At 46.6% G+C, this 9291-nt stretch overlaps 2 non-coding genes across 2 annotated transcripts; both read right to left on the bottom strand.

Annotated features, from left to right (window-relative positions):
- Positions 1-5718: 5718 nt before the first annotated feature.
- On the bottom strand, positions 5719-5909 carry LOC136573734 (U2 spliceosomal RNA). Its single transcript, XR_010785956.1, has one exon. It is a non-coding gene; the product is annotated as a U2 spliceosomal RNA (small nuclear RNA).
- A 2636-nt stretch (positions 5910-8545) lies between these two features.
- LOC136573890 (U2 spliceosomal RNA) lies at positions 8546-8737 on the bottom strand. The gene has a single exon (XR_010786105.1). It is a non-coding gene; the product is annotated as a U2 spliceosomal RNA (small nuclear RNA).
- Positions 8738-9291: the final 554 nt, after the last annotated feature.

Here is a 9291-nt window from a genome sequence, read left to right on the forward strand (position 1 = left end):
CCTTTTTGGGTATTAAGACAACCACTCCACCTCGCATACTTTCAGCCATGTCCACATTCACCCACATGTACTGGCACACTTCACACACATCTTTCCCTATCACACTCCACAGCATACGATAATACTCTATAGGCAACCCATCCATACCAGGCGTTTTATTAGCGGCCATGCTCCTGACCGCCTCCCACACTTCTTTAGTGGTAATATCTTGGTTGACGGATGCTTGCTCCGCCTCTCCTAACTTGTTTTCAAGCATGCTTAACATGTCACTCTCCAGGACTTCATCCCTCCATTTTTCTTTGTATAACTCCTCATAGAAGGACGCTATCTCCTCATGCACCTCCTCCCCCCTCACTTCCCCTCCTGTCTCTCTCTCTATTACTTCAAAAGTTGGCTTTTTTGAGAATACTTTTTTAAAGAAAAACCGCGAGCATGTCTCATCATGTAGCATCTTATCCAGCTTGGCGCGGTACATTATGCCCTTCCCTTTCTCCACTAGGTAACTATTAATTTCTCGCCTACACTTTAGGATATCCTCTTGTGTATCTATCCCGCCGTCCCGCAACTTTATCAAGAAGCTTAGTCTGTTGCTGAGCCTCACATACTCCATCTTCCTTTTCCTGGCTACTTTATGCCCTACAGACTTAAAAAAAGCCTTAGTTTTCCCCTTTACCCAGTCCCACCAATTTAGGATATTTATAAACTCGCCTCTTCTCTCCCTCCACTTTCTATATAGGCCTTCATATTGTTTTTGGATATCCTGCCCCTCCAGAAGCTTCAGGTTCAGCTTCCAGACTCCCCTCCCCCACACAACACTGTTCCCCACCTCCACCCCACATAACAAACACTCGTGATCTGAAAAAAAGGTCATTTCTTGTGTATAACTTACTGCAGTTATATCTTCAGACAGAAAACAATAATCAATTTTGGAGTGGACCCCACCCCTGTCCGCATGGTAAGTACTTAGCTGTGGGGATATGCCACATGCTTGCTGTATATCTTTTAAACGAAAATCACAACACAATTCAAATAAAAGCTTTGCAGACACATCAAATGCTTTTCTGGTGATGTCACAGTTCATATCTCCTATGAGGACAGTTGGTATCCTTCCTTGCAAAAATAATTTAATTTTGTCAAATAAGGCGCTCCTCTCCTGTTTCTCAGCAGGAGCGTACACGTTAATAACGCGGAAACGTATGCCTCTGTATAGCAGCACTGCGGAGATGCATCTCCCCGCCTCGATGACCTCGCTGCTCTGTAGCGCCAATTCTCTGGAGTTAACCAGTATACCCACTCCGTCATTCTTATTATATATGCTCCCAGACCACACAGCAGCACCATAAGGCCATTCTGAAGGGCTGATATCAGAGTCTATACCGCACTCCTGAACGCAAAATAAGTCAGCTTTTTTCTGACGCAAAAAATCAAAAACTGCAGCTCTTCTGGCCTTTGACTTGAAAACTCTTACATTCTGGGAGCATATATTTAGAACCATATCTCAGGTGTAAGCTTATAGCAACATATCATAGCTCATGCAAAACAAGAAAGTCATATACTGTATATATATCTTCACCTTTAAAGTGGCTAAACCACAAAACCAGGATATATGCACTCATAGCGGCTCAGATTATACCTCCTCGCCACTCTCACCTGAGCACTCAAGGTCCTGTGCCAGAGTCTCAAAGGGGTTACTGACCTCCATAAGCGTCCCTTTACTCTTTGTGCATTTCCTCTTTTTTGCCGTGTTTTGGTCAGCAACCTGCACAAATTCCTCCTCACTGGAGACATCAAGTCCACCTCCCCCCTCCCTCTTACATGGGACTGTCTCTGGTGATGAGAACTCCTCAATGTGTCCCGAGGGGTTAATGGGGCTGTCCACCTCCTCAATGATTTCTTCCAGCTGCCTGATTACTCCAGCCACTTGGTCTTCTGGAGTAGCACTCCCAACATTAGGCTTCTGGCTCCCAATCTTCCTTCTGATGTTCTCTTCCACCTCTGCAGCTTTAGGTTTTTTTAACCCCACAGGCTTATCCTTCACAGTAGTCTGAGGAGGTCTTGCAGTGTTCTCTGCCGCAGTCACCACAGGCTTAGTCACAGTAGCAACCTCACTTATAGCAGCAGGTGTAACACCGCTAGTAGAAGCCACATTACTAGCAGAAGCCACACGAATGGTAGTAGCCTCATGACTAGTAGCCGCCGCGTAGGATTTAGTTTTCCAGGCGCCCCTGGACGGTAGGTTTAAAGGACAGTCCCTGCACATATGGTCATTATCGCCACACAGGTCGCAGCATTTCGGTTTTGGACAACTGCCGGCGTGATGCCCGGTCTCCTGACAGTTTCTGCAGACTAGACCACTGGAACAGTCTTCCTTAGTGTGCCCAAACTGGTTGCAATTCCTGCAGAAGGTCGGTTGCCCCGGGTAGTAAAGATATCCCCGGTTACCTGCTATGGTGAAATTCGCAGGTGGATGCGTCACTCCCCCAATTTTGGTAGCGTCCATTCTCAGCCTAACCCAAAACTTGTACTTGGAGTTAAAAATGCCAAGTATATTAGTCATTTTTTCGCCACCTTTAACCACATCACAGTAACGCTTGAGAAAGTTCACTATCATGTCTTTATCTGTGTACGGGTTGTATACATGCAAGATTAATGGCTTCTCTTGTATGCCAAATAAAGGGATTACCTTTATTCCCTGTAGTAGCTGAATGTCTTTATGGCTCCTCAACCACTCGTACACGTTCAGACAAACTCCTTCTCCGCAAAAAGTGACGTCGTATTGGCCGAGTCTCGGAAAATCCTGGACGCAAAAGATCTCATCTTTGGGCACTCCGATTTCCGCCATAATGATGTCCCGGACAACATACACGACGGTATTCTTGGTCCCATCCTTACTGTCCACCATGAAGCGTATGGTATTCTGGATCCCGGACATCTTCAAAAAGTCTGTCGATTTCTGAAAAATCACAGTGTGACTACTGCCAAGCAGTACAGTGATCGCTGGGCTAACCCAGATCACTCAAGCCCCCTGACCAGACCAACTGCACTTGATCTAGCCAAAAGGCCGAGAAGCGATAACCCGAAATGGGTTTCACCTGTAGCCCGGTCCGCCCAACTCCACTTCCAAGGCTTGAGGCAACACGCTCAGCCAGCACTCTGGGCGCACCCACAATGCACCCAGGCAGCTGGGAGAGCTAGTAAAACTTTCCATAGCCCCGCCCCACGCCTTCTCAACCGCGCCCAGCCTCACACCCTCAGTCCTTCCTCTTGCACCGTGCTCACGCATCCTAGGCTTGCAGAGCCTGCTGCTGCAGGACTCGTCAGCTCCCTACAAACGAGGGTTAAGCCGGCGATGACACTAGAAGCAAGCACTAGTTTGTCTCTGAAGGTGCGTCGGCCGGTCGGTTGGAGGGATCTCTTCGGCCAGCCGCATTTCGAGTAGGGACGGATGGAAACTTTTTACCTAAAATAAGGGAAATTGGCTTCGGCCCCATAGGGCTTTATTGCCTTCCCCTGGGCCAGCATTAGTAGACCCTAGTAAGGAGAATATTAGAGCGGCATGGTCATCCGAAGAACTTAAAAACATACAGCAGGCCTTTTTTGCCCGCCCGCCATACATACATACATACCTACAGATTTTATATTTTTTTTACATATATACATTATATATATATATATACATACATACATACATACATACATACATACACACACACACACACACACACATACACACATATACACACACACATACAATCTTAAATCTATCTTTAATCTATATCTACAAAATCTGTAAATTAGAAATAATCCATATCTATATTCTACATAATTAATAAAGATAGATAGATAGATAGATAGATAGATAGATAGATAGATAGATAGATAGACTCACATACATGCATACATACATACATACTGTATGCAATTGAGCCAGGTGTTTGGAAGGCTGACGATGTCACTCCTTTGTGATGTCATCAATTTAGAAGCATTAATACCGGGCTTGGCAGCCATTTCAGTCAGTCTCTGCTGCAGCTGGGAGACGGGAGATGGTCTTTATTTCCACCAAGAAGCTGCAGAACTACCGGTAACTGCATCATTTTTATTTTATTCAATATAGGTTTTATTGGTTTCATGGAGGGGGGGAAACTTTTGCCTTATCTCAAAGCAATGTAAAAATAACTTTGACAATGAAACTTAATAAATCAATTTCGAGTTGAACTATATCATGTTTGTCTGTGATATTTTATAAGGTCTACAAACAGGGGAATGAGGGGAGGGTAAGGGGGGGGGGGAGTGGTAAGGGAGGGTAGGTATCTATGACACGGGAGAAAGAGAAAATAAAACAAAAAGGGGGGGGGGGGGGCGGGCTCCGGAATTGTTGTTTCTCTTTACAATTGTGGTTTAAACGTGTTACTCACATGTCCCTGTCTGTAACCACTTGGTAAATAGGGGTGAGCTCCGGGCATCTATCCATATCGCCCAGGTGTGATACAATTTATCATAGCCTGACGGCTCATCTAGAAGCCTCGTTCTCTCCATACGCTCTATTTCGTGGATCATTGTTATTTTTAGTGGAGTGCATTTTTTATGCAGCACACAAGGGGGAGACAGCGGCCTACCAAAATCTAGTTGGCTGCTGCTGTGGCTTTCTTTTTTTTAAAAAAAGGTAGGTTCCGTTCTTCCATGGTGAGGAATAGGCAGGGAGGTTCCGTTTTTGCCAGCTGGGGAATGCTTATAGGCAAGGCCTTATCCCTGGTGGTGCATGTAACGTTAGACCACGTTTCAGCATTCAGTCAGTCAGTGGCTGACAAACGAGCTCCATGCAAGTTTACATTAAACAGACACATTTCTTTCTTTACTGTATTGACTGCGGTCTGTAATCGAGCGGTTGAACTGTTTCTGTGTCCATGCATTGAATAAAGCAATACATCCTTGTAAAGTAGACGTCCGTTCGTTGGAGTTCTTTGCTCCCCGAGTGTTGCTCCATCTCTAAACGTTGGCCTGGATCTTCATGGACGAATACTGCCCATCCCACGTGGAGCGTGTATCTCAGCCCGCGTGGAGTGCTGCAGTCCAATGAGGTATTCCGTGCTACATAGCAAGCCTTGGGCCTGTGTGATTGGGGGTCCGCTGCTGTCTGTCCACTCTGAAGCGCGCATCCGGGGCCGGCCGCTTTTCGACTACCAGCGACTGCAGGTCACACACACAGGCTGGTTGGAATGGCCTAGCATTATCCTGATCTGGAGGTGTAACTTGAAGCTGCGGGGCCCGAGTACAAAGTCTGGAACTGGGCCCCCAAACTATAAAGCTTCATTGATAGCATTGGTTTACAATGTGGGGAAGAGAGACTTTATGGGCCCCCTGGGGCTCCGGGCCCCCTGCACATACACCCATGACCCGAATACGTGAAGCATACAGACGCAGGCTGCCAGGATACGCTGTGCCTGCCCGATGTTTCCAACTTGGCTATTAGCGCAGCGGTAGGTACGAACTATAGAGTGCGGCTGCCATATGAACTGGTGTGTGTGTTGTTTTGCTTCCAGTTGTACCTGTGCTGTGCACACTCTGGCAGACGCAGCTGCTCAGTGGATACAATGTTGCGAGCAGACGGGCTGAGTGTCAATCAAAGTGCTTGGGTGGTGGTAGCAGCAGCCGCCACAGCTGCGCTGCACCTCTTGCTCGTCAGTTTTGTTTTTCTGCTTTTGGAAACTGCTGTAGGAAAGGGGGTGCACCGGTCCTGGAGGTACTGCAATACCAGGTCAATGCGTGGAGTGGACAGAGCAAGCTCTTTTTCCAGCTCCCTGTTCTAAAAATCCATTTAATATATGGTCCCCAGATAGGGGACGTATCAGATATTAAACTGATAAGAACAGATACTACACTTGATCTTAGCCAAAAGGCCGAGAAGCGATAACCCGAAATGGGTTTCACCTGTAGCCCGGTCCGCCCAACTCCACTTCCAAGGCTTGAGGCAACACGCTCAGCCAGCACTCTGGGCGCACCCACAATGCACCCAGGCAGCTGGGAGAGCTAGTAAAACTTTCCATAGCCCCGCCCCACGCCTTCTCAACCGCGCCCAGCCTCACACCCTCAGTCCTTCCTCTTGCACCGTGCTCACGCATCCTAGGCTTGCAGAGCCTGCTGCTGCAGGACTCGTCAGCTCCCTACAAACGAGGGTTAAGCCGGCGATGACACTAGAAGCAAGCACTAGTTTGTCTCTGAAGGTGCGTCGGCCGGTCGGTTGGAGGGATCTCTTCGGCCAGCCGCATTTCGAGTAGGGACGGATGGAAACTTTTTACCTAAAATAAGGGAAATTGGCTTCGGCCCCATAGGGCTTTATTGCCTTCCCCTGGGCCAGCATTAGTAGACCCTAGTAAGGAGAATATTAGAGCGGCATGGTCATCCGAAGAACTTAAAAACATACAGCAGGCCTTTTTTGCCCGCCCGCCATACATACATACATACCTACAGATTTTATATTTTTTTTACATATATACATTATATATATATATATACATACATACATACATACATACACACACACACACACACACACACACACACACACACACATACACACATATACACACACACATACAATCTTAAATCTATCTTTAATCTATATCTACAAAATCTGTAAATTAGAAATAATCCATATCTATATTCTACATAATTAATAAAGATAGATAGATAGATAGATAGATAGATAGATAGACTCACATACATGCATACATACATACATACTGTATGCAATTGAGCCAGGTGTTTGGAAGGCTGACGATGTCACTCCTTTGTGATGTCATCAATTTAGAAGCATTAATACCGGGCTTGGCAGCCATTTCAGTCAGTCTCTGCTGCAGCTGGGAGACGGGAGATGGTCTTTATTTCCACCAAGAAGCTGCGGAACTACCGGTAACTGCATCATTTTTATTTTATTCAATATAGGTTTTATTGGTTTCATGGAGGGGGGGAAACTTTTGCCTTATCTCAAAGCAATGTAAAAATAACTTTGACAATGAAACTTAATAAATCAATTTCGAGTTGAACTATATCATGTTTGTCTGTGATATTTTATAAGGTCTACAAACAGGGGAATGAGGGGAGGGTAAGGGGGGGGGGGAGTGGTAAGGGAGGGTAGGTATCTATGACACGGGAGAAAGAGAAAATAAAACAAAAAGGGGGGGGGGGGGCGGGCTCCGGAATTGTTGTTTCTCTTTACAATTGTGGTTTAAACGTGTTACTCACATGTCCCTGTCTGTAACCACTTGGTAAATAGGGGTGAGCTCCGGGCATCTATCCATATCGCCCAGGTGTGATACAATTTATCATAGCCTGACGGCTCATCTAGAAGCCTCGTTCTCTCCATACGCTCTATTTCGTGGATCATTGTTATTTTTAGTGGAGTGCATTTTTTATGCAGCACACAAGGGGGAGACAGCGGCCTACCAAAATCTAGTTGGCTGCTGCTGTGGCTTTCTTTTTTTTAAAAAAAGGTAGGTTCCGTTCTTCCATGGTGAGGAATAGGCAGGGAGGTTCCGTTTTTGCCAGCTGGGGAATGCTTATAGGCAAGGCCTTATCCCTGGTGGTGCATGTAACGTTAGACCACGTTTCAGCATTCAGTCAGTCAGTGGCTGACAAACGAGCTCCATGCAAGTTTACATTAAACAGACACATTTCTTTCTTTACTGTATTGACTGCGGTCTGTAATCGAGCGGTTGAACTGTTTCTGTGTCCATGCATTGAATAAAGCAATACATCCTTGTAAAGTAGACGTCCGTTCGTTGGAGTTCTTTGCTCCCCGAGTGTTGCTCCATCTCTAAACGTTGGCCTGGATCTTCATGGACGAATACTGCCCATCCCACGTGGAGCGTGTATCTCAGCCCGCGTGGAGTGCTGCAGTCCAATGAGGTATTCCGTGCTACATAGCAAGCCTTGGGCCTGTGTGATTGGGGGTCCGCTGCTGTCTGTCCACTCTGAAGCGCGCATCCGGGGCCGGCCGCTTTTCGACTACCAGCGACTGCAGGTCACACACACAGGCTGGTTGGAATGGCCTAGCATTATCCTGATCTGGAGGTGTAACTTGAAGCTGCGGGGCCCGAGTACAAAGTCTGGAACTGGGCCCCCAAACTATAAAGCTTCATTGATAGCATTGGTTTACAATGTGGGGAAGAGAGACTTTATGGGCCCCCTGGGGCTCCGGGCCCCCTGCACATACACCCATGACCCGAATACGTGAAGCATACAGACGCAGGCTGCCAGGATACGCTGTGCCTGCCCGATGTTTCCAACTTGGCTATTAGCGCAGCGGTAGGTACGAACTATAGAGTGCGGCTGCCATATGAACTGGTGTGTGTGTTGTTTTGCTTCCAGTTGTACCTGTGCTGTGCACACTCTGGCAGACGCAGCTGCTCAGTGGATACAATGTTGCGAGCAGACGGGCTGAGTGTCAATCAAAGTGCTTGGGTGGTGGTAGCAGCAGCCGCCACAGCTGCGCTGCACCTCTTGCTCGTCAGTTTTGTTTTTCTGCTTTTGGAAACTGCTGTAGGAAAGGGGGTGCACCGGTCCTGGAGGTACTGCAATACCAGGTCAATGCGTGGAGTGGACAGAGCAAGCTCTTTTTCCAGCTCCCTGTTCTAAAAATCCATTTAATATATGGTCCCCAGATAGGGGACGTATCAGATATTAAACTGATAAGAACAGATTTTTTTTTTTTTTTTGATAAACCATAAGGTTTTTATTTATTCACAACATAATAAATCCAACACATTTATACAACAGAAATACATTACAAATCATGACAAATCAACTAATTGTATCCATTTTTTGACCTTCCATATTCCTTCCGCATCGACTCCATCCTTTCTTTTGTCCCATAAATAAATGAAGTATAATTTCCCCAATACCATTCGCACGCTGTCCCTCTCACTTACATCCTTCCTCTTGAATACATACACATTCCTTACATCCCACAACACTTCCTTCACGCACGCCATAAACAGCCACAACAGTCTCTCTCTCACACTGCCTCTCGCACCCAAACCAAACATAACTAACTCAAAGGACATGAAATTAACTCCTGTTATCTCCTTACATAACGAGCCAAGTCTCCGCAGCACATTCTGTGCATGGCTGCAATTCCAAAATAAATGAACCACATTCTCACATCCACCGCACCCCTCTCTCGGACATCTCTCACTCCTCACCAAGCCTCTCACACGCTGAAACTCTCGCACCGGTAACACGCCATGCAGACTCTGCCATACAATCTCACTCTGCCTATTGCTCATCCCATCC

Source organism: Eleutherodactylus coqui, chromosome 7, assembly GCF_035609145.1.
Source record: "Eleutherodactylus coqui strain aEleCoq1 chromosome 7, aEleCoq1.hap1, whole genome shotgun sequence".
Taxonomy (NCBI): Eukaryota; Metazoa; Chordata; class Amphibia; order Anura; family Eleutherodactylidae; genus Eleutherodactylus; species Eleutherodactylus coqui.